The following is a 27,233-nucleotide window of genomic DNA, read 5'->3' on the forward strand; positions in this document are numbered from 1 at the left end:
TGAATTTGCAGACTGCAAAATAGTTATATACTAGAAAATTTGATCATGTAATGCTGGGCATATATGTGAAATACTGATTGGTTTGATGAAGAATCACATCTTTCAGAAATCAATTGTACTAGTCTGTCATCTCGATCAGTCAACAATCAGTTCCATAATGAAGAAACTATTGATCCTGGCAGGAAATCCAATCAAAGTTCAAAGTATTTTGATTTTTAGGTTGGGTTCACACCATCACCGCATCCGGCTTACAGAAGAGGTCTGGTGCGTCCTGGTTCACTGTTTCAGGTCTGATTTCAGCCTGATTTTTGGGCTGAATTCAGAACTGAAACGGACCAAAAGATGCACCATGTTTTTGTGCAAAACGCACCGGACCTGCTGTGGAGGTATGTGAACCGGCTCCATAAAGAGCCGGTCAAAATCTCTTGCTATTGTGAATTGGATGCAGGGAACACGCATCCAATTCGCAATGATGTGAACCCAGTCTTACTGTTTCAAACAACTATTTTAACCACTTAAGGACCAGAAGAACTTGTCCCCTTAATAACCAGGCCATTTTTTTTGCAAAATTGACTTCCTTTTTATCCCACAAATAGAGATTTATTTTGGTGGTATTTGATCACCACTGCAGTTTTTATTTTTTGCGTTATAAACAAACAAAGAGCATCAATTTTGAAAAAAATCTTTTTGCTATAATACATATCCAAGAAAAAAAATATTTAAAAATGTATTCATCAGTTTAGGCTGATATATATTCTTCTACACATTTTTGGTAAAAAAAAAAAAAAAAAAAAATCGCAATAGGCGTATATTGATTGGTTTGCGCAAAAGTTATCGTGTCTACAAACTATGGGATAGATTTGGGGACTTTTATTTTGTATTGTTTTTACTGGTAATGGCGGTGTTCTGTGATTTTTAGCGGGACTTCGACATTGCGGTGGACAAATCTGCCCTCAAATGACACTTTTTGGGGACCAGTAACATTATTACATTGATTAGTGCTATAAAAATGCGCTGATCAATGTAAAAATGACACCGGCAGGGAAGGGGTTAACACTAGGGGGCGATCAAGGGGTTAACTGTGTTCTCTAGGTGTGTTCTAACTGTAGGGGGATGGGCTGCCTGGGACATGAGAGAAATCACTTTTCCCGATGACTAGGAACAGTAGATCTCTGTCATGTCATCTGTGAGAATGGGGATCCACCTTGTTTACAAAGACAGATCCGACATACAATGAAGGCAATTCACAAAGGGGAGCCAACCTGCCGCAGTACAACTGCGGTGGCTGGTCCTTAAGTGTTTAAAGCAAAATACCATTCATATCTATTAAATATGTAAACAAATGATCTTTTATCATAACATATCAGGCCTTGTATGTTACACAAGCAATTTGTTAGCAGCTACATTCATTCAGGTGTTTTAAAGTGTGTGCATAAATGCATGTGCACACCCACAATCAGTATTAGTAGTAGACTGCCTTTTTTAAGGGATGCTTTAACCCAGTGTTTTTTATTTTTTATTTAACCTCTTCAGCCTGGAAGGTTTTATCCCCTTCCTGACCAGGCCATTTTTTGCGATGCGGCACTGCATCACTTTACGTGAGAATTGCACGGTCGTGCAACATTGTATCCAAATAAAGCTGACATTCTTTATTTCCCACAAATAGAGCTTTCTTTTGGTGGTATTTGATCACCTCTGCGGTTTTTATTTCTTACACTATAAACAAAAAAACCCGACAATTTTGAAAAAAAAACAATATTTTTTTACTTTCTGCTATAATACATATCCAAAAAATGTAAAAAAAAAAAATACTTCATCAGTTTAGGCCAATATGTATTCTGCTACATATTTTTGGTAAAAAAAATCCCAATAAGCGTATATCTACAAACTACAGGATAGATATTTTTACTAGAAATGGTGGCAATCTGCGATTTTTAGCGGGACTGCTACATTGCGGCGGACAAATCTGACCCTAAGTGACACTTTTTGGTGACCAGTGACACCAATACAGTGATCAGTGCTATAAAAATGCACTGATCACTGTATAAATGGTACTGGCAGGGAAGGGGTTAACACCAGGGGGCGATCAAGGGTTTAAATGTGTTCCCTGGGAGGTGTTTCTAACTGTGGGAGGGGAGTGTTAGTTACACTGGAGATAAAGAGAGATTGTAATTCAGCTTAGCTGGAACATGATCTCTCACTTTTCTTCCCTGGCAGTTCAATGATGTGCTTTGTTTACATAGGTACACCGCTGATCCTTCTCTCCTGTGAACAAACAGTAGGTCGCAGCAGCCATCGCGGCCCCAGGACACGCTGATCAGCTCCCACTGTGTCCAATAACAGCGGGAGTGGCACAACGGTGGCTCGCATGTGCCCACTAAACCGCGTGCACAAAATCACGCACAGTTACGTAATTTTGCGTACCTGGGCTGCCCTCCTGCAATAAATATACGTGGGGCGGTCCGGAAGCAGTTAAAGTGGAAGTCCATGCAAAAACTAAAATCCCTGCATCTAAAGCCACCAACATTTGAACACTAACCTATCTAGCCCTGAAAAGAAAAAATCAGTAAACATACCTTTTCTGCAGACAGTCCAACCCAATCTCCAGCGGCGGAAGCTCTGCTGAGTACACGTTCGACAATGGCTGTGAAATTAATGGGAAGTGACGGCACCCATAAAGTTACTATGTGGCTTCCGTTGACGGAGATATTCTCTGCACCCGCACACACAGCGAAGCCGTGGCTGACAGCTCGATGTGGGATCAGAGCTTCCGCCACTGGGGATCGGGTCGGATCATCTGTAGAAAAGGTATGTATACTGATATTTTTTTCTTTTCGGGCTAGAGAGGTTAGTGTTAGAATGCTGGTGGTTATAGATGCAGGGATTTTAGTTTTTGCATGGACTTCCACTTTAATAATATTTATTGCTATTTCATGTAAAAGAACAATGCAATGGGGGTTATTTACTAAAACTGGAGAGTGAAAAATCTGGTGCAGATTTCAGGTTTTATTGTCAAAGCTTAATAGAACAAGCTGAAGTTAGAAGCTGATTGGCTACCATGCACAGCTGCACCAGATTCTGAGCGAACCAGTTTTAGTAAATCCACCCCAATGTATTATATATCAAATCACATAATAATAATCAACATAATATCATAACAACTATTAGATCACATCTTCCTATTGTTAGCAAAATTATTAATGGCATCAGATGTGATTAAATTTCAACATATATCTATCATAAGTATAACTTACAGTGCCTTGAAAAAGTATTCATACCCCTTGAGATTTTCCACATTTTGTCATGTCACAACCAAAAATGTAAATCTATTTTATTGCGATTTTATGTGATAGACCAACAAAAAGTGGCACATAATTGTGAAGTGGAAGGAAAATGATAAATGTTTTTCAAAACTTTTTACAAATAAATATGTGAAAAGTGTGGCGTGCATTTGTATTCAGCCCCCCTGAGTCAGTACTTTATAGAACAACCTTTTGCTGCAATTACAGCTGCAAGTCTTTTTTGGGGATGTCTCTACCAGCTTTACACATCTAGAGAGTGACATTTTTGCCCATTCTTCTTTGCAAAATAGCTCTGTCAAATTGGATGAAGAGCATCTGTGAACAGCAATTTTCAAGTTTTGCCACAGATTTTCAATTGGATTTAGGTCTGGACTGGGCCATTCTAATACATGAATATGCTTTGATCTAAAATGTTCAATTGTAGCTCTGGCTGTATCAAAAAGAAAATTGCAAGAAATGACGGGTAAGTCCGTAATTAGATAAGGCACCTCATCCCTAGAATTTATTTATTGTTTATTTATTTGTTATTTATTTATCTGTAGTGCCAAGTGGATTTTCCTTTAGTAAATAAGCCCCATTGCCACTGTAAACACAAAATTACTTGATTAGCAAACTTTTTAATCTGTGCACATTCACATGCGCGTTTATAATTTTTTGGTTTTAAATATATATTTCTTTTTTTGAAAATATAATTGAAAAAAAAAACATACACACAACTCCGGAACTTACAAAGTTCAACATCTAGAAAATGAAGGCAATATCAGACATTATAGTGTCAAAAATGTCTTGATATTGCCCTACATCAGATGGGGTGATGTCACCCCTGTAAAAGCCAATTTTTGAAGATGCACACAAATTGGGATTCCAAATGGGTAATGTCAACATGTGCTATCTCCCATCATGGGGGATCAATGGACATGTTTTGTGGGTGCAATCCCTTCCTCTCAATTACTAGCGTTATGAGGAAGGGGTTGCACCCACAAAACGCGTACATTGAGATCCCCTGATGGCAGATAGCACATGTTGACACACCATGTGCATCTTCAGAATTTGGCTTTTAACATTTAAAAAATGTAAAATCCCAGAATGTGGGCCTCTAAAAAGGAAATGAAGAACATGATCTATTCAGTTTTAGGGAAAAAGGGATTCAATTCTCCCCAAAACATCAATCATGTTCTTCATTCCCTGCTGCATGATGTCCAGCTGATTGAGTATGATGTCCAGGCTATTGCGCATGGCATCAATCTCTCCATTCCAGGCCATGATCTGGCCAATCAATCTTTGGGCGCTGTTGGTGGAAAATATTTCCGCCGCTTCACCGTCCACAACCAGCACATCACCTAAAATTGATGAAAAAACATGTATTTAGAAATATGCAGGCATACATAGATTATCTGAAGCTGGGGTGTCAGACACTCACCTGGTGGGGTGCACATCTCGCCCACTTACTCAACATCCTTGGGGGGGCACTGTCAGTGGAAAATATTTCCGCCGCTTCCCCTTCTACAACCAGCACATTAACCTAAAATTGATGAAAAACATGTATTTAGAAATATGCAGGCATACATAGATTACCTGAAGCTGGGGTGTCAGACACTTACCTGGTGGGGTGCACATGTCGCCCACTTCCTCCACCTCTCCTTCATCCACATCCTCGGGTGAGTTGGGGCTTACTTGCCATTCAGGCTGTCGAGGTCGGGGGTCCCTGGGATCCTCTTGTCTGAGTCTTTTCTCCCCTATGAGAATGAAACCAAAGGTATACTTAGCACACAGATATTTGAGTCCAGAAATAGGAATATGAAACATTGCTTTGAAGTGGTGTACAATTGTCTTCTTGGGAAGAGATCCAAGTTGAAGACATGATTAAAATTCCCTTTTTTACCAAGCTGGAATACTTACTTTTTGGCCAAGTTTCACAGATGGAGACACCCCAAGTATCCACTGGAGCACCTGTGTGGGTTACCGTAAAAAATGTGCTCTGGTGTCTCACACTAGTGCTCCTGAGTTCAAATGTGTAAACACCCGCTAAGTGTCCTCTCCTTACATTCCACTGAATCAAGTTTGCAATTCATTCAAGTTTCAAAGACATCTAGACAACAATGTCCTAAACTTCTTTTAATAAGACAAATTAGCAAGACCAAAAATGTAGTTAAAACCTTGTATCAATTAAATACATTGTATATATTGTCAAACGATGTTCCCCTCGAATGATGTTTCCTACTAATGATGTTTCCTACAAACAAATACTGCGTCCACAAACATGAAAGTAGCCATTTAAAACTGTACAACAGTAAAGAAAAGCACATAGGGCAGCATGCAAGTTAATAATCGGAATAGGAACACATGACAAGTACTTACTTTTTTGAAGCACTTTTTTTATTCTTCTATACTGATCCAGCTCCCTCAGTTTAAGGTTGGACCAGCGTTTCCTTAATTGGTCTTTGGAGCCGAGTACCCCAAAATTACGCTGCAGAGTCTTCACAACTTTGGACATGATTTTGGCCTTGCGCAAATTCGGCTGGGTGTACGGTTCATGCTTCCCATCATAATCGTTCCTCCGCAAGATGTACACCATCTCCATCATTTCCTCAAAGGCCATATTGGAGGCCTTAAATCTCTTCTTCCCGGATCGGGATGTTTCAGGCTCCGGGCTTTCCTCACTACTGGAATCATTAGCACACACCTGCTGTGTCTCCACCATGTTGCTCCTAACTGCGCACTGTAATGAGAAGGGGCGGGGAATATTTTTGAAAAAGAACGTCAGGGCCGGGCGACACAGGCGGAGTTTCAAGCATGCGCAGTGTATATAAAGCTAACACGCATGTGTCGTACATACGTTCTGTGCGCGGAGGAAAGAGGAACTGAACTTGCGAGCGTCTGAAACATAGGTAAATTTTATTACATTTGGAACATCAGTGGCCAATACTGCTTAAAGATTGAGGCCTATGTTGAGATAAGATTATGAGAGTTTAGGCTAACATTAGTGTTTTTGTCTTCTGTATTGTCTTACAGAAAAAATGAATAATAAGTTTAAGGACCCTGAATTCATTTATTGACAAGTTGCCAATTTATTGACAAGTACAGGGAGATGAGGAATCTGTGGGAGGTCAAACACAGTGCATATTGCAATAAACCAGTAAGGAAGGAAACGCTGGAGAGACTTCTGGCATTTGTGCAGACTTTGATCCCAGAAGCAACCTTGAAGATTTTGGAACGTAAAATTGGGATCTTGAGGAATATGTATAGGAGGGAGCATAACAAGATCCAGGCTTCCCTGAGATCAGGAGCATCAGCAGATGATGTGTATGTACCCAGGCTGTGGTACTTTGAAAAACTGCGTTTTCTTAATGACCAGACTGAAGCCAGGGAATCTCTTTCGACCCTTCCCTCTAGCCTTCCCTGCAGCCTTCCCTCCACCCTTCCCTCCACCCCAGCAGAGGCTGACGAGGAACAACCCGGAAGAAGCGGATGCGCCCAGCTAGAGCCAGGTATATTATTTTTAGACATTTTTAGTGTCCTAATATTAATGATGTTAACTAGATGTTATAATTGATTACCCAATTGATTTATCCAAAAAATGATGTATACATATCAATTGACAGTAGTGGCCAAAAATGTTTGTCACCAGCTGAAAAAATGCTAGGGTCAGAATGATACTCTTTTATATGTATTAACATTAAATTTGCAAGTCATGAGCTGAAAATTGTGTGTGATTTTTGAACCAAAAACTAAAACTATGTCCTTTTTTTATACACAGGATGAGCTCAGCCAGGACGAGGGTCTGGAAAGTGGCAGGCAGGAGGAGGCTGGGCCCAATGGCAGCCAGGAGGTGGGTGGGCCCAGTGACAGTAGGAAGGAGGGCGGGCTCAGTGTCAGCCAGGAGGTGGCCGGGCCCAGTAGGAGCATCACCCGATTGCAGGTGTCTCCCCACCGCCTGCATACAAAAAGGCCCAGGAAGGAGACAATAACAGAGGAGGCATCATTAGAGAAGCTACGAATGTCCTCAGGGAGCCCCCCCCCCCAAGCTGAAGAGGCCTATGGCTGCTATATAGCCAGCAGGTTGCTCAAATTGGAGAAGGGCCAATGCCTCCTCTGTGAAAGAATTATTTTTGATACCCTTCACAAGGGGCTGACAGGTGAGTTAACTGCCAATAGCCAAATATATGAGCAAGCCCCTCCTCCTCCTCCTCCTCCTGCCACAAGTCCATCACCAGAGCCACAGCCTTCAAGGAAAGCTGCAGGGATGGCTGTAGGGCAGCATGGAGGGAAGGCTGCAATGAAGAGAAGAAAGTGATGACCTGGGTTCAGTCTGGTCTGACAGAAGACGCAGGCTGGTGTAGTACCACAGCCTGGGGACATATATGTCATCTGCTGCTGGGCTTGATCTCTGGGATTCCTGGACCAGATTGTGCTCCCTATTATATGGACTTCTCAATATCCCAATTTTCCTTTCCACAGACTTGATGTGTGCCCTGGGGCCAAAAGGCTTCACAAATTCCAAAAGTTTCTCCAGCATTGCCTTCATCTTTATTTTATTAACCAGAATAAATGGATATTTTATTTTCTGAAAATACTTGCCTATGTATTTTTATTCAAATACATTTCTAAAAGACAATGTCAAATTAACAAGGGACACCAACCTCCTTGAGGTTCCAAAAAAAACAAAAAAATATAATTGTTATTGTGTTAACTTGACACACAAAAAAAAAACATTAATAATGTTATTGTGGTAACTTGACACACAAAAAAATAAAATATTGTTAATGTTATTGTGGTAACTTGACACACAAAAGAAAAAAAAATTATGGAGATCACTAGAAAATATTTTTTAAATAATCATAAAAAAAAGATCTTGATGAAATAAAAAATAATAAAAGATGACTCAAAAAATAAATTTGTAAACATTATTATGGAGATCGGGCTTTTAAAAAATACAATATCATTCATGAGATCAAGAGAAATAATCCAGAAATCTTGTTTTTGAGAACTCTGTGTGAATATGAGCAGCAAAACAACTTCGTTCTTCTAGCATAAAGAAGACAATAATGAGCTGCATTAAACGATCACAGAATTTGCAGCGTTAGGAATGTGCTAACTCCAATACAAACACTAGTTTTACCAGATTGAGCGCTTCCATCTCGTACTTGCTTCAGAGCATGCGCCGTTTTTTGTCCGTCGGCCCAGCATACAGACGAGCGGATTTCTCGATAGGAACTGAGTCCAGCGGAGTTCCTGTGGAAAGATTTGAAACATGTTCTGTTTCTAAAGTCCGACTGATTTTTTGACAGCAAAGGTCAGATGAAGCCCACACACGATTGAATTGTCCGACGAATTAGTTCGTCGGACCTTTGCTGTCGAAAAGTCCGCTCGTGTGTACATGGCATAAGATTCTCTAAAAAACCTCTGAGGGCTTAACAGAACAGTTGTATTTATACTGGGATTTAATTACACACAGGTGGACTCTACTTACTAATTAGGTGACTTCTGAAGACAATTGGTTCCACTAGATTTTCAGTTAGGGGTATCAGAGTAAAGGAGGCTGAATACTCGCCACACTTTTCAGATATTTATTTGTAAAAAAAATTGAAAACCATTTATCATTTTCCTTCCACTTCTCAATTATGTGCCATTTTGTGTTGGTCTATCACATAAATTCATAATAAAATACATTTACAACCAAATACATTTGTATTTGGTTGTAACATGACAAAATGTGGAACATTTCAAGGGGTATGAATACTTTTTCAAGGCATTGTACATTGTCTTTAACCACTTCCTGCTCTGCCTATAGCAAAATGACGGCCGGGCGGTGGTTCAGTTATCCTGACTGGGTGTCATATAATCAGGATAACAGCCGCCGCACACCCGTGGGGGCGCTCATCGCGGCGATCGGTGGTGCAGTGTGTCAGTCTGACACACCGCTACACCAATCTTGGTAAAGAGCCTCTGACGGAGGCTCTTTACCAGGTGATCAGCCGTGTCCAATGACGGCTGATCACAATGTCAACAGAAAAAGCCGCTGATCGGCTTTTCCTCACTCGCATCTGACGTGAGTAGAGGAGAGCCGATTGGTGGCTCTCCTGACGGGGGGTCTGCGCTGATTGTTTATCAGCACAGCCCCCCCTCAGATGTCCATACTAGACCACCAGGGAAGCCGCCAGGACCACCAGGGAAGGGGGCAACATGTGGATGGCCAGGTATGTACCCCATGGCCATCCACATGTGCAAATTATACCCAATCTGTGCCAATCATTGCCCACAAATGGGCACTGACTGGCACCATTATATAACATGTGACATCAGTGATGCCCAGCAATGCCACCCATCGGTGTCATCAGTGCCACCAATCAGTGTCATCAGTGCCACCCTACAGTGTCCATCTGTGCCACCTATCAGTGCCCATCAGTGCCCACCTATCAGTGGCCATCAGTGCCCATCCATGCCACCTATCAGTGCCACCCATAAGTACCCATCAGTGCCGCATACCAGTGCCACCTATCAGTGCCGCCTATCAGTGACCATCATCAGTGCCCGTCAGTGCCACCTCTTCAGTGCCACCTCATTGGTGCCCATTAGTGCCGCCTTATCAGTGCCCATCGGTGCAGCCATATCAGTGCCCATCATTGAAGAAGAAAACTTACTTATTTACAAAAATTTTTAACAGAAACAAAGAAAAACTTGTTTTTTTTCTAAATTTTCTGTCTTTTTTTATTTGTTGTGCAAAAAATAAAAACTGCAGAGGTGATCAAATACCACCAAAAGAAATCTCTATTTGTGGGAACAAAATGATAAAAAATTTGTTTGGGTACAGTGTTTTCCTGCCCTCTCCCCTTCAAGAAAAAATAAAGGGAGGAGGGATGGAATGAGGAAAAAAACAGGGAAAAAACGTTCAAAAAACCTCAGAAAAAACACGGGAAAAAAGAGAGCGGGGGGTAATCTATGACACATAAGTAGATAAAGCTATCTGAAAGTTAAAAGATTATTAATGTTAACTGGCATGTCATATTCTGACTCACTTGACTCAGGAGCCTGAGATTTTTACCATAGTAGTCTTAAACTCAAACCAATTTGCCCAAGTCTTAAGATTTTGGTCAGCTACTTATTCCTGCATGGTAATTCTTCCATTAAATGAAAGTCATCGACCCTTCGTAGCCATTGGGAAATAGTAGGTATAGATCACTTTCCCCAGTGTAATGGAATCGAAGATTTACCTGCATTTAGATGTAGATGTGCAGTCATAGGCATCATATATTGACCTGTTGCTTTCTTAGTACAATGGAATAGGAATGTCAATGGTTAATTGCTTCCCCTTGTATCAAAGAGATCAAATTTGCCACTTCCTCCCAGAACGGGTGGATCTTAGGGCAAGACCACCATATATGCTCATGTGTTGCTCTCTCCAACACAGGGGTGAGTTTAACGTGAACATAGCGTGCAATTTTACCGGTGAATAATGCCATCGGGCAAGAAGTTTAAAATTTACTTTTTACTGTTCTTAGTGTTCTGACCTGTATCCTGTGTGTGTATGATTCCAGTTACTTAAACATCTTGCGCCTTACCTGATTTTGAATCCTGCTCTGCCCTGCTGCCTAGTAGGTCCTGACCTTGATTTAACTTGACATTTTGCACCGCACTGCTTGCTTATTGCTGATCCATGCTTTCTTTGTGATTCGACTACTGTCTCTGATTCTGTTCTATCACCTAGTGACAGTTGTGGAATATTCTGGACAAATCTAAAGTTGTCGTTGCATATTCCTGCCTCCTGCCTGTTGGGATCCCTGGTGGACTGTGCCATACTGAACCTAAAACCCAACTGGAGTTCTCATGGTTTTCCTCATAGTTCTGATGACCTCTGTATTCAAACTTTAGGCTGAATGCACTGCTAGATATTCCTGGGCTGTATCTCCAGTTTCAGGTTCTACAAGCAACATCTTCTGGTACTCATTTTCCTCCTGTCACTTGGCACCGTCTGCTTCACTTCCAAGGATGCTTGGGCAGGAGATGCAAGGGAGGCCACCCTTATCATGTCATTATCCTATCAGGTACATGACAGGAGTTGACTTTTTGCATTGTTTCAAGCTAACTAAAGTATTGCCAATTTCAGTAGCTACTCATGTCATTTTGATAAAATCAAAAGCCCAAATTGTATTTTCCTTCATTTAGGATAGAGAAGGGAAGGTTTAAAGCTTTTGTTCATTTTTTATTTTGCCATCTGTGTCTGAATTTACACTCCTTTATCTTCCCACTTTTTTTATCCTACTTAAAACATACTGACACTGATACTAATTTAAAAAATGCTGTTTTTTTTTTTAAATCCTACCTAAAATATACTGACCTGACCTTTCACCCCAACTTTTGACCCTGACCTTGACAGTGACAATAACCCTGACACTGACCTAGATGAAACCTTGAACTAGCTATTTTTTATTCATTTTTTTATTATTTTTTACACACTTTTTTTTGTTTACATCTTTCAATTTTGACAAGGAGAGAAATATACAATTTATCTTCCTCCATATTTAGAGGAGAAAAAACCCAGACATCTCAGTGAGAACCCGGTCTCTGTGCTGAGAGCACGTTGTGCAGCATGTTCCCAGCACAAACACAAGAACACATATATGTGGAACCCAGGTTTAAAGCCCACTGCATGTATGTGTTACCATGTCATCAAGAGGTTAAACTTCAGGCAAGGCAGGTAAAAATGTCTTGAAAACATTTCTTGAAATATTGTGGTTTTGAACACAGATGAATGTTTTTGAAAAAAGAACCATTTCTCTACATGAGCCCAAATACTCACTCGAAATACACATATGTTTAAAGTTTTACCTGCCAAAAATATTTATTTATTCTGTGCAGGTAGACACCTGGGCATTCCACTTTAACGCAGCATCTGATGGCCATGCCACACCAGCTATTTGTATTTGCAAAGACAATCATGGCAGCCTGATACAGCAGCTACAAACCGCTCTGATCTCATTTTCTCTGATGATTTGTAGCTGCTTCAGATTTCTGTTACAGTGTTGTTGGGCTGACAGTGTGGTAACTCAGAATAAGGGTAGAACCATCCAAGTGATGTATGTCAGGGTTACACATGCTCTACTGTGAAATATTCTACTCCTTATCATCTTACTAGCAACAAAATATCATCTCATTTGTAGAAAATGTGGATCTTGCCAGAATTGACTGTTATCAATTATATTATCCCCAGCTATTGCTAAGGACTACAGAACCACATCCTTCTTTATGAAGAATAGGAGAGGGGCAGAGTTCCATTTTAATATGTCCATACTTTTCTCTTGATTTCCTGATACAGAAGGATCAGTGAACACTTCCATCTTGTGACTGAAAATGTGTTACCTGCAAAATTATCAGATAAAAAAAAACTTGAAAAAATAATGCAGCCAGCATATCTAATATATATATTACATATTACTTCTTTAATTAAAAAAAGGGTAATATAAAAATTAAATAGGTAGTACCCATTAGAATTATAATATTCTACACATTTTCAGTGCAGCTTTATAGTTCTGTGGGTGTAATGGGAAATCTATTGGCCTCATGCACACTGGGCTCCTGGCAGGAGAAAATCAGTGCAAAAAAGTGCCCAAAGCCACATTTTGCAAAAGTATTTAGGCACGTTTAGGCAAGTCAAGAGTTTGGGCATTCATTCGTTCCATTGACCAGAATATTAATTTATTCTGGCCACTGAATTGAATAGATGTTCAAGCATTAAATGTGCCTAGTGTTTAGTGCCTATAATAAGGCTATAATAAGGCTTACCTGTAGGTACACTGAATATCCCCTAAACCTGCATAGTTTAGGAGATATTCACTCTGCATGCAGCCAGTGATGTCATTGGCACATGCGCTCTGAAGAAACGACATGTGCTGTCCCTTCAGAGCTCCATGCCGTGGTCCAGCGTGGCCAATCAGCCAGCCAGGGTCACAAACCCAGAAAGAAGACCAGGTGAAGATGGAAGCACCATCAGCAGTGACAGCATGCCACTGGAAGGCTTTATTCTAAGGTAAGTATTTCATTATGGGAAAGGTGAAAAAAGCAGCTCTAATCTAAAATCCCACAATCTGACACTATTACACCCACTGCTCAGGCCAATCACTAATTAGACATATGTAGTTTATAATCAATTATGTGCAAACAATAATCCAGTGTCTGGGATAGAAAACTATGTGCAAAAATGATCACAGTAAAACAGTAAATAAAGTGCTAATACTAATAAAAAGTGCAAACAATATATGCTGAAAAAGTGCTAAGTGCAAAAAGTTAATGTCTACTATACATTGATAAATAAGTTTCAGTGATCGAAGAAATACATGTATAATCCAAATATTAAAAAAAAGTCCATTCAAAAAAGCTCAAGGGAAAAAAGTCCAAAAACCGTGATTAAAGATGAATATTACATTTCCTGACAGGCTCCATGGCAGCATACGTGTGGGTAGGCTCCGCCTCCATAACTACCCAATAGGACCCCCTCTCCCATAAATCTTTGCTCTAGGCTGCTATCCATGTTCCTTTTTTGTCCTCCTCCGTAGGACCAGGTGTTGGTTCTCCTACCTGAAGATAAATCCTCCCTACGATCGATGATGCCGAGTGCCTAAGATTCCTCCGATAGGCCCTGACTGTTAAGCAGGGTATGGAGTGTAAAGCAGAGTAGCGCTGAAGATTGGATCGGTTCGTCTATGTGCGCACGGTCTATTGCCTAATGTTTCAGGCGACCATTATCTGCTGCCAAGTCCGGTGTGTATGTGTATGGAAGGCGTTCCTCGGCCCAGGTGATCGTAGGTGGAGTGGTAAAGTTTTTTTTTTTTTTATTTCATTCACATATGGCAGCAGTGTTTATGTGTATCATACCTCTGTGTGTTTTCTTCCTGCTTCCTGGTGTCCTAGATTGGCGCTGACGCTCTCTGCGTTCCAGCAGCCGCTCTCTCTGTGACTTCCGGGTACCGGCGTGCGTTCTGCGCATGCGCGGACCCAATACGAAGTCGAGGCTTGGTTCGCGCATGCGCGCGAGCGTCTCGCGTCTGATGTCGGCGATGACGTCACGGGCGCCACTTTTAAAAGCTGTGAGAAGCTTTCAGAGCCCTGGGAATGATCGTGGGGGATACAGCGACTTCCTGGGGCTACTATCTTGGCGGTTCAAGGTAAGACAATCTCTATTGTCTGGGGTTGGAGGTCTGTTGTCAGTCAGCTGATCCTGTGAATCTGTCTCTGCAGCTTCCTATTGTATTGACATTATGGACTCCTCACTGCCCCCTAGTGGCCAGCCCGCTTGTAGCAGGTATGTTTGCAGTTCTGCCTTTCTGCCTGTACAAGGATTGAGAGTAGGACACCAGCTGATTTTCTTTTCTATCTTCTCTGTGTTTCTTTCCTCACAGCCCTACTAGGTCTGATCCACACCGTAGTTCTCATAAAGGAAGTGGATCATCAAAATCACACCACCGGCAATCTTCCTCCAGGTCTAGCCATCATAAATCTTCCAGATCTGAACAGCGCAATAAGAATCCTTCTCACCCCCCTTCATCTCACTCTAAAGAGAGTTCAGGGAAATCATGCTGGGGATGTAGGATGCCTGTTCCAACAGACAAATCTCTCTGTGATCACTGCTTTTCTAAAGCCGCAGATGAGAGGGATGGTGCAGACCAGCGTTTGGAATCTATGGTTAGGCGGGTTGTGAAAGAATCTCTACAGGAGAGAGAAGCCCAGCAGCCCCGTGATTCCCCATCAGACCCATTATGCCCTCCAGTGGGCGAAGGTTCTGTGCATGAGACATGGGATTCCTCCCAACCAAGTCACCCTTCTGCTCCTGTTTCAGACAGCGAATCGGATCTGGAAGATCCTGGCGTGGGGTTTGAGTACGCTTTAGTTCCTTCTTTGGTAAAGGCAGTAAAGGAGGCCCTGAAGTGGGAAGATCCAGTTACTTCCCCCCCAAAACAGAGGAAGTTTTTTAAGCAGCTCAATAAGGAGCGACAATATTTTCCTTTTCTCTCTGAGCTAGGTGAGGTCATTTCTGAAGAATGGAGCAAAATGGACAAAGAAAAGTTCCATGCAGTCAAAGGTCTCGAAACTATATCCTTTCAAGGAAGAGGAAGTAAAGCACCTTGAATCAGCCCCATTAGTGGATGCGGCTTTAATGAGACTAGCAAGATATGTAACGCTTCCCTTGGAAGACACTGTATCTTTTAAAGATCCTTTGGAAAGGCGAATTGATGCAGATTTAAAGAAGATCTACCTGACGTCAGGAATGGCATGTAAGCCAGTACTTGCAATAGCTGCAGTTTCCAAAGCTTTGGAATCTTGGTCTGATAATGTGGATGAGTTCTTAAGAGGTATCTCTACTGAAACAGCTAAAGATTCTCCTATCCAAGAGATCAGGCTGGCATCAGCTTTTCTTGGGGAGGCATCTATTGATGTCATCCGCCTGATGTCCCGGTAGTGCCATAACCCGGGCCACAGGTGGGAAGTCTGGTTTCCTCCCTCAAGACAGACGCCTACAAAATCAGAAACGCAATTTTCCTAGAAGACAAAACTCTGATCGCGCTAGGGATGCGCGCAGCTACAGACCTGGTCGGGAGTTCTCTAGATCCTGGAAAACCAGGCAGTCTTCTTTCAAGAAACCCGTAAAAGGGGGTTCCTCTGGTAACCAGGACGCCACAAAGTCCTTTTGAGATTGGGCCCGCTCAGGCATGCCAGGTGGGGGCTCGTCTTCGCCACTTCGGGCATGTCTGGGCGGCCTCAATTCGAGATTACTGGACCGTCAAGACGGTCTCCTCCGGTCACAAGTGGGTTTTCAGCAATTCCCCAAGACTCAGATTTGTTCCCACAGCTCTTCCAGGTTCAGAAGAGAAAAAGCAGGTCCTATTAACCTACGTGAGCTGTTTATTGGATCAAGGCGCAGCCGTCCCTGTTCCAGAAGACGAACAAGGCAAAGGCATGTATTCTCCTCTGTTCATGATACAGAAGAAAAACGGTACATGGAGGCCAGTAATAGATTTGACACATCTCAATTCTTTTATCCGAAAAGAAAAATTCAAAATGGAATCTTTAATTACGATCCAACACTCAATACATCTGGGAGATTGGATGATTTCAATCGATCTGAAAGATGCATACTTTCATGTGCCAGTTGCAACAGAATTTCAGCAGTACCTCCGCTTTGCGGTAGGCAATCAACATCTGCAGTTTACATGTCTACCCTTCGGCCTAACAACGTCACCTCGGGTCTTCTCAAAGGTCCTGTTGTCAGTTGTGGCTCTACTCCGTATCAAAGGGGTTCGTCTTCACCACTATTTAGACGACCTACTTCTCCTAGCTCAGAACGAAGATCAACTGTTAGAGCACAGGAGCTTAGTCATCTCCACCTTGCAGGAATTCGGGTGGCTTCTGAATCTAGAGAAGAGCCATTTAGAGCCAACACAATCTCTGGTGTTTCTAGGGGCTCACTTCAACACATTGGAAGGCACCATCTCCCTTCCAGAGGAGAAGATTGGAGTGATTCGGGACAGAATACACGCAGCCCTAGCGTCGTCTCACCTCTCAGCTCTCCAATGCCTGAAAGTAATTGGCACAATGACAGCTACCATTCCTATGGTGAAGTGGGCCCAATGGCATACACGACCCTTCCAAAAAGGGTTCCTTCAGCAATGGGATTCTTCCAGCCAAGTCCAGCGCATACACCTTACGTCATCCATGAGGACGTCTCTTCTTTGGTGGCTTCAAGGGAAGAATCTGCGCAATCACCATTTAATCATGCCCATCTCATGGGTCACGTTAACCTCGGATGCCAGCAGTCGAGGTTGGGGCGCTCACTGCCTTTCAGAAGTGGCGCAAGGCCGATGGGGTTTTTCCGCTCGGGGGATTGTCTCCAACATCCTGGAGCTGAAGGCCGCCTTTCAGGCACTCCTGTCATTTCGTCACCTAATAGAAGGTTCATCTGTGATGCTAAGGTTGGACAATACAACCGCGGTGGCTTACATAAAGAAGCAAGGTGGAACCCGCAGCTGGTCGCTGCTACAGGAAGTAGAGCCAATAATGAGCTGGGCTCAGAAATATTTGTCCAACATCTCGGCAGTTTACATTCCGGGGGTCCAGAATGTACAGGCAGACTTCCTCTCGAGAGTACAAATGGACAACAACGAGTGGTCTCTCCACAGAGAGGTGTTCGAGTGGCTTCTGACCCTGGGAGTACTTCCAGAGGTCGATCTATTTGCTTCTCCATGCAATCACAAGATGCCCAGATATTATTCGAGGTTCAGAGACCCTCAGGCTTACGGGATAGATGCTCTCTCAGAGCGTTGGAAGTTTCAGAAGGCTTATGCCTTCCCTCCGGTACCGGTGATTCTGCAATTCCCCCGGAGGCTCAGAACAGAGAAGGTGGAGATCATTGCAGTGATTCCTTTCTGGCCCAACAGGCCTTGGTTTCCTCTGTTATCACTCCTGAGTTATCAAGACCCAGTTCCCCTTCCTCTCAGGCCGGATCTACTGTCGCAAGGCTCGAGGTTACACCCATGCCCATCTTGCCTACACCTCAGGGTGTGGTTCTTGAGAGGGAAAGGCTTGAATCCCTAGGCTGTCCGGAAGAAGCTATTCCAACTCTTCTTAGTGCCCGGAGGGGAAGTACGAACACAGTATATGAACGGATATGGTCTAAATTCTCTGATCACATGTCTTCCCGGTCAAATCCGTGTAAGTCTCCAGCAGTAGAAGACATTCTAAGTTTTCCCCATTTAGGGCTGGACCTATCTTTAGCAGTCAGCTCACTAAGAGTGCAAGTTTCAGCCATCTCGGCCTTCACAGGAGTATTGTGGGCTAATCATACATTAGTCCGTCAATTTTTTAAAGGAGCTATCAGGCTTAAACCTCAGAGAAGACCTAGGTTCCCCAAGTGGGACCTTCCTATTGTCTTGGATTTTCTCTCCAATCTCGGATCAGATCCTGACAAACCTCTTTCCATGAGAGATCTCACGCTCAAGACCACCTTCTTAGTAGCCGTGACGTCGGCTAAAAGAGTATCAGAGATTAGAAATTTAGGCTCAGAAGAACCTTTCCTAACCTTTTTTCCAGATAGGGTAGTGTTGATTCCCATGCTTGGGTCAAACCCTAAAGTGACCTCAGTCTTTCATGAAAATCAAGAGATTGTACTTCCTACTTTCAGATCATCGGACGATCAGGATGTTCATCCACTTGACGTAGGCTACACTCTAAAGCAATATCTGGAGGTCACAAGTCCATTCAGACAAACGGAATTCCTCTTCGTTCTTCTTCATGGCAAAACAAAGGAAAGCGAGCTTCGGTCAGATCAATCTCTTCTTGGATTGTGCAGACCATTCAGAGGGCATACAAGGCAAAGGGCTTGGCTCCTCCAGAGGCAGTGACGGCTCATTCGACCAGAAGTATCTCGACCTCGTGGGCAGCTTCAAGGCATGTCGCGCCTGAAATCATTTGTAGAGCGGCTTCCTGGTCTTCTATAAACACATTTGTTTCTCATTATTGTGTTGAGCCTGCGGCTCTGTCATCTATTAATTTTGGTTTACAAGTATTGTCGGCTGACAATGTAAAATAAATTTGGTTTCTTTGCTCAAACATTTTTGCCCGCCCGTGTGTATTTTTGGGCGAGTTATTTCCCACACGTATGCTGCCATGGAGCCTGTCAGGAAAACGGAAAATTTATATCAAATACTTACCGTAATTTTCCTTTCCTGATAGGCTCCATGGCAGCAGGAGTCCCTCCCAAAATGTCTGGAGTAGGCTAGTTACGGAACATGGATAGCAGCCTAGAGCAAAGATTTATGGGAGAGGGGGTCCTATTGGGTAGTTATGGAGGCGGAGCCTACCCACACGTATGCTGCCATGGAGCCTATCAGGAAAGGAAAATTACGGTAAGTATTTGATATAAATTTTCCGTTTTTTTCCCCCTTTCCTATAATTACTTGTGGATCACTGGTATTCTAGTGGCAGCATTTTTGTTCAATCCCTCAATCATTCCATTAATATCTCTGGTGCTGAATCGTCTTTGTTTTTTCCTAAGTATTTCATCATGTGCTAGTATGCGATGCATACTAGTACATTATGCAATTTCTTACAGGGTTTAAAAAAAAACTTTACTGACACCTTTTTTACCCACTGCATCAATATTTTAACTAAAACACTTTTTTTTCAAAAAAGGTAAGGTGAAGATTACTTTTTTTTTAAATGTCACATTGGAAAACATCCTTAATTAACTGTAGTCATAATCATGTAGGTATCAGAGACAATACAGCCTGGCATATAGAAATGATTTATTTTAAAGTTTAAGACAAAACTGCCTAAAGTAGGACTAAATCCTATACATTGAAATCAATGTATTGATTTTGTGTAACTGAAAAGAACATACAAAAAAGAACTTCTACAGGAAATACAAGAACATAGGCAAGCAAGTTTATAAAGGAGAATGGCTTATAAAGTTTTGGTTTACTACCCCAAGTAATGATGGATGCCTATATACTTATTTAATGACTACTTCAAAATGAGATCTGTATGTGCTCTAGATTTTAAGTGAGCCATGTTGTTACATTCTGTTTGTAAAATTGAAGAATGGAAATACAAACTTCTCCTATACAGTAAAGTAATTAATCGAGTATGTATACTGAATGATGACTATCAGTTTAAACAGTAGGACTCTGAAATGCTTAATCATATTTTGTCTATATGTTATGCTATTTCTGTCGGTGTCAGATAAAACAACATTACTGCCTATTAAACCAAACTACGTCTGCTATTTTTTTGTGAAATTAATTTTTATTAGAGTTTTAAAGAAGCATATACAGGGTACAAAACAATAAAACTAGTCAAATAAAATAACCACATGTGACTAGTACAGCAGTGGTGGCTGGTTCTCAAAATTTTTTGGGGGGTGCAAACAAACTGAAAAATTCTGAAAAAAAATCCCCATCAATTGCAGCCTCACTGTACCGCCAATCGCAGCCACTGTGCCTTAAAAAGCAGCCACTGTGCCATCAAAATCAGCCACTGTGCCATTCAATTGCCACCATTGTACAATCAAATGCAGCCACCATACCATCAAACACAGCCACTGTGCCCATCAATTGCTGCCACTGTGCCATCAAACTCAGCCACTGTGCCCAAACGCAGCCACTGTGCCCATCAATTGCCACCACTGTGCCATCAAACGCAGCCACTGTGCCCTTCAATTGCTGCCACTGTGCCATCAAACACAGCCACTGTGCCATCAAACGCAGCCACTGTGCCCATCAAACGCAGCCACTGTGCCCATCAAACGCAGCCACTATGCCATATCAAATGCTCCCACTGTGTCATCAAATGCTGCCACTGTGCCATATCAAATGCTTCCACTGTGTCATCACATGCTGCCACTGTGCCCCATCAAATTCTCCCACTGTACCATATCAAATGCTGCCAGTGTGCCCCCCGCCCACCGTCTGCACTTACCCTGTCTCAGTGGGACAGCTCCTCAATGTCTTCTCCCATCCTCTGCTATGATTGGACACCTGATAGGCATCCAATCACAGCGCCTGTTGTTTCAGCCAATCTGGTGATGGGTAACAGATCTGAGCATCTGATTGGTGGAGAGGCGGTTTAGTGTTAGGAAAGCAAATATTCATTCACTTTTCTAACACAGCTGAGTGACCTGCAAGCGCCCAGCATGGCGCTCGCAGTTCACCTTTTTTGACGCCTATCAGAGCCTATGGCTCTAATCAGGTGCTTCAAAAACACCCCTCCCGTCACTGTAATTCAGGCGCCCGGTGCCCGAAAAGGGGCTGGGCACCTGAATAGGAGGTGGCAGTGGGGGCCATGCATGAATCTATCTATTATGGACGCACCACCACTGGTAGCCTCCCTGGCGGTTTTCCCGAGTGTGGCTCGGGGTTAAAATTCAGTACCATTAGCGGTAACCCCGAGCCACACTTGGGATCGCATTGCAGGATCCTGGGGCGGCGTTACTTACCTTGTCCCCGGGATCCTGCGATGTCACCCGCTGTGTCCGAGGGCTCCGTCCTCCTCCGAAGCCTCTCCGTGCCAGGCTCCGTTCCCTGCGAGCGGCGCGACGCACGGGGGCGGAGCCTGGCGGCAAATTCAAAAAAATGTCAAAAGCATAACACATACAGTACTGTAATCTTACAGATTACAGTACTGTATGAAATGATTTCACATCCCTTTTGTCCCCAGTGCTTTGTCCCATGCCCTGCATGCAATTTTACATGATATACACTGTTCTTTCTGCCTGGAAACTGGAGATTGTCCATAGCAACCAAAAAGTGTCCCTTTACGTCAAAAGTGGCTTTAGACCAGCTAGAAAACAGCGATAGTAAATTAGAACACTTGCAGAATTGAGCGATAGTGAATTGTGGGGAAATTTATTTTATTACTATTTTTTTTTTTAATTATTTATTTTTATTTATTATATTATAATTTATGTTTTTGTGTTTCAAACTTTATCATACCCAGGATATCTACTAGACTCTGGTTTGGACAGATTTAAGTGTGTTATTGCTAAGATTTACAGACCTACAATATAAAACGCCAAATTTCCATGCAAAATAATGGTACCGCTTTCAGCACCTAAAATCCGAAATAATCATACCGCCAGGGAGGTTAAGTACAGCATACTCCATATCCAGTTAAAATGGAAGGAATGACAATATGTAAGATTGAAAGGGCCTGTCCTGAGGAAATCAGGGGATTTGACCATTAAAAAAAAAAAAAAAATGAAAAAAGAGTGCAGTAAAAGGTGTTCAATGCCATCCCTGGCATTCAAAGAGGTAAGGGGTCCAGAGTGCATGGATGTCCAGGATAACACAAATTTCACTGAAGTCTAGCTCCAGATATCCAAAGTAAACATAACACAGAATAAAACACAGTACTTAAAGGGGTTGTAAACCCTCAAGATTTTTCACCTTAACCACTTGCCGAACAGCCGCCGCAGTTTTACTGCGGCCGAATGGCACGGCTGGGCGTTAACGACGTTATATAACGTCGCTTCACCCTGTGGCCAATAGGGGCACACGCGTGCCCCCTTCTCACCCACTGAGCTGATGCGAGTGCCCGGTGGTCGCGATCACCGCCAGGCTCCTGCAATTGCTCGTGGCACACTGAGAACCAGTAAACACACAGTTTTTGGTTCTGTGAGGGGAGAAGAGACAGACCGTCTGTTCATACAGAGTATGAACAGTGATCTGTCATCTCCCCTACACAGTCCCCACCCCCCTTCAGTTAGAACACACACTAGGGAACACAATTAACTCCTTGATCTCCCCCTAGTGTTAACCCCTTGCCTGCCAGTGACATTTTTACAGTAATCAATGCATTTTTATAGCACTGATCACTGTATAAATGTCAATGGTCCCAAAAATGTGTCAAAATTGTCCGATGTGTCTGCCATAATGTCACAGTCCCGATAAAAAATTACAGATCGCCGCCATTACTAGTAAAAAAAAGTTAATAATAAAAATGCCATAAAACTATCCCCTATTTTGTAGACGCTATAACTTTTGCGCAAACCAATCAATATACGCTTATTGCAAATTTTTTTGCCAAAAATATATAGAAGAATACATATCGCCCTAAACTGAAGAAAAAAATATTTTTTTTATATATTTTTGGGGGATATTTATTATAGCAAAAAGTAAAAGATATTGCATATTTTTCAAAATTGTCACTCTTTTTTTTGTTTATAGCGCAAAAAATAAAAACCACAGAGGTGATCAAATACCATCAAAAGAAAGCTCTATTTGTGGGAAAAAAGGACGTCAATTTTGTTTGCAACGTCGCACAACCGTGCAATTGTCAGTTAAAGCGACTCAATGCCGAATCGCAAAAAGTGCTCTGGTCAGGAAGGGGGTAAAATCTTCCGGTGCTGAAGTGGTTAATGCATTCTATGCATTAAGGTAAAAACCTTCTGTAGTGCAGCAGCCCCCCAAAGGCCCCCTTTTACTTACCTGAATCCAATCTTTCCGGTGACGGGGGCGAGCACAGCAGCTCCAGCCACTGTCTCAGATCCTCATTGGATAGATTGATATCAGCAGGAGCCATTGGCTCCCGCTGCTGTCAATCAAAACCAGTGACACAGGAGACGGGGTGGAGCCAAGTCCTGCTGTCTGTGTCAATGGATGCAGCAGCAGGACTCAGGAGCTCATGTGCCACCATGAAATGCGGATCTCTGTGGGGGCACCCAAGAAAAGGAGGGGCCAGGAGCACCGCTGGGGGGCCCCAGAAGTGGAGGATTGGGGCCAATCAGTGCAAAAGCCTTGCACAGAGGAAGTAAATATAACATGTTTGTTATTTTTTTAAAAAAAACCTTTACAACCCCTTTAAGACCTATAAAAGCAAATTTAGTCAGAGACAGTAGATGTAGAGTTAATCCAACCTTCCCAAACTTTATAAAACTTGAATGGCACACCTCTGTTAGAATAAGTAGCTTTGTAAAAGGGCAGAGCTTTGTTTATCAGAGCCTTCCAAGCTGAAAGAGTAGGCCACCAGGCCTTTTTCCAGGATAAGATAAAATGTTTCCTAGCTTATTAAACCGGAAGCATAAGCAGGGTTTGAATGGCTATCATTATGTTAGCATCTATGACTGCCATTCATACCCTGCTTACACTACCAGCAAACTGAGAAGGCATAGCCCTATAGAGGGAGTGAGGGGGATAGTAGTAACAGACTGAATACAGTCTAATAAATCTCTCCAATACTGTTGAAGAGCTGGGCAACTGTGGAAAAAATATATCATATATAATGTTCATGAAAGCAAATGTAATTTTATTACATTTGGTCAGGATAAAATATGCTCTGTATAAAAATCTATAGGTATCCAATGATCTCCAATTCATACCAGTCTTGTGAAAGGATCTTCTCACAATATGTCCCAATCATTATTGTCTGAATCAGGGACATCAACTACCTATGCTGCTCGACAAACCTACAGCAATCTACCCATTTTCACAATTGCTTATAGATAACCAATAAAGACTTGGTGAGAACATCATCTCTTAACATCAATTTGAACTAGTCAGCTGAAGGGAGAACTGTCCAGCCCCAAATTGCACTTGAAAGGCATACCTTAACATCAGATAGTGAAATAGGTGGGTACAGGGCAACTGGTACATAGATTTCAGCTCATCAAAGGTCATCAAAGCTCCATTTTGCAAGACATCTCATAACTTCTTAATACCAAATGTGGTCTTCAAAAAAAGGTCTAGGTAGTTGTAAAAACGGGGTAAATGGGTTCTTGCACAGCAGAGTATGGAGACACAGAGTTGAGACCTCCAGACTCAAACTTTTCATGCTCAAATAACTGATATCAAGGAGCAGGTTTGCTTATACGGAGATGTCAAGCACCTATAGACCCAATGAGTCATGGCTTCATAGGAGCCGACAAGTGCATAAGTTATAAAAAGATAGCACTGGGGGCGTAGCCTGGACGAGCTAGGAGATGGCTGCCTGAGAGAACAGCTCCCGCCGTTGCATCCCTTTTCATTGATTTTACCGGAGGTAACTATCGCCTTTTTTTACGGGACATAATGGGAACGTCTTCCTGTCACACATCGGCCTCACGGTCCCACTCACCTCGCGAAAATCCTAGGAATCTGAGCCAAAATATCCCTGAAATGTTCAGGACGCAGAGGAGCAATATGGCGTCGTCCCATCACAGCTCCTCACAGGATTTAGGATCGCACATACCGGTACAATTGATCACATCTCATGGATCACAACACCTGACATCGGGACTGACAGAGAACCCTCAACCTCCCGGTCTCAACATATATGACCTGAGGGCTATTGCAAGTGACATTAAGGATACTCTGTCAGCCGCCATTGCTGAGCTCAGAGTAGACATTCATACCTTATCTGACAGGGTCGTAGAAGTTGAAAAAACCACTGCCAAACATGACATCGTCCTCCGAAAAGCTACAAGGAAGATCGATACTCATACCCTGCAACTTAGAGAAGCTCAGCGCCGCATTAAAGACCTCGACAACCGCAGTCGCCAGCACAACCTCAGAATACGAGGCATGACGGAAGCCATTGATTCTGAGCACCTAACCCCTGCTGTGACTGAAATGTTTAATGGCCTACTTGACAGACCGCCTCAGACCAGAATTGGAATGGAAAGGATCCATAGGGCATTACGCCCAAAAGGCAGAGAAACAGATCCGCCAAGAGACGTTATCTGCTGTATAGTGGATTATAAGCTGAAAGAAGATATCCTGAGGCAGGCGAGGAGCAAACATTCACTACAATACAATGGCGCACATATTCAGATCTTCCAAGATCTATCCAGCATCACCCTGCAGCATCGCAGGGATTTGAAACCTCTACTAGATGTGTTACGCACTCATGGGATTTTATATAGATGGAAGTTCCTGTTCTGCCTAGCGGCCACCCATCTAGGCCCTTCTAAAAGTACTGGAGGACTTACCTTATTTCTGTGACAGTCTTGGCATACCCCTAGTGGAGGTCCCGGCATGGTATGCGGAATTCCGCCATTACACTAGCGGGAAACATTCACCCCAGGAAGAACCGATGGAGGCACAAGACTCACAACACCGCCGGAGGAGGTCCCCATCAGGCAACCAAACACATGTCTCGTCTCAAGGTATCCAGCGCAGTCATGGCCACATGATTTCACCGAGAGCCCGGGGAGCCCACAGAGAGCAGAGACTATTGAGGTCTGTCGCCTTATACAAATGTGCAGGAATTCCAGTCACCAAGTTAGGCTTCATAGTTTATCCACAGCCTCCACATTCCTATTAGTGCTTAGATACAAGATTGTCTGTGTGCTTCTCAGTCACTGACTTATTTCCCGGCCAGCAGACTGTTCTCGCAGTAGTTGCCTTCATGAGGAGAAAACCCCGTATTAATTCTTATATAACATAAATTGATGCACTCTGATACAAAGTTCAATCAATGTGAGAAAATAATTTTTTGTGCTAAAAAAACAATGTGAAAAAAATTTCTACCAAATCGCTAAAAAATCGCATATATATAAAATCGCAAATATATGAAAAAATCGCAAATATTTAAAAACTGTGTTCCTCCAGTTATACAAATCCACTGGAAGTGGTGCGATATCTCCAAAGTAAACTATGCAACAATTGTGTATAAATATACTAAAAATGCATTTACAAATAGTAATCAATCCAAATTAGTGCCAATAAATAAATAAATTAGATATATTACCTGTGATAAGTGTTGAATCCTCCGTAATGAAAAATAAATAAATGATAAACTTATAAAGGTGCAATATATATACAATTGATGAGTATAAATAGATAAATAGTGCCAATAGAATCTGATTAAATATAGATGATTAAATTCATGAGATAGGATAAGTAACAGGCGACAGTTCAATCCTCAGTAATCTGGGATATCTGGATTTCTGCGGTATTTATTTGTTCACCCTCTGAGCTATTTTTTCCACAGCCACAATGAATGGTAATTTTCTCAGTATCAAGTGGTTTTATGTAGAATAAACAAAGAGAGAAAACATTGCGCAATATTGTTACAATAAAAGTTCACAGGCAAAACAGCACAGTGATACACTCACGTGTGCCTAACTTGTTTTAGGCATGCAGATAAGCAGATAGGCAGATCTCAACTGGCTTGTAAGGACAAGGCTTGCTACGCAAGCTGCTGCTGCTTGATACAATGTATTCAGCAGACTGTGTCCTAGGCTCCTCCCACGCATTACATCACTGACACGTGACCTTCTCAAGGCTGAGCATGAGATGCCAGCCTCTCCATATTTAGGCATTTCGGTTCCTATGGTGATGGTGCTGTGATCATCGGATCATCACGCTGCTTACTGCTGTATTTGTATATGTGTATTATACTTTAAAAACAATATTTATTGGTTGCTTCAAAACAAATCATAATAACTACATAAAACTAAATATAAATTTG

This window comes from Aquarana catesbeiana, linkage group LG05 (genome assembly GCF_042186555.1).
Source record: "Aquarana catesbeiana isolate 2022-GZ linkage group LG05, ASM4218655v1, whole genome shotgun sequence".
NCBI classification, from domain to species: domain Eukaryota; kingdom Metazoa; phylum Chordata; class Amphibia; order Anura; family Ranidae; genus Aquarana; species Aquarana catesbeiana.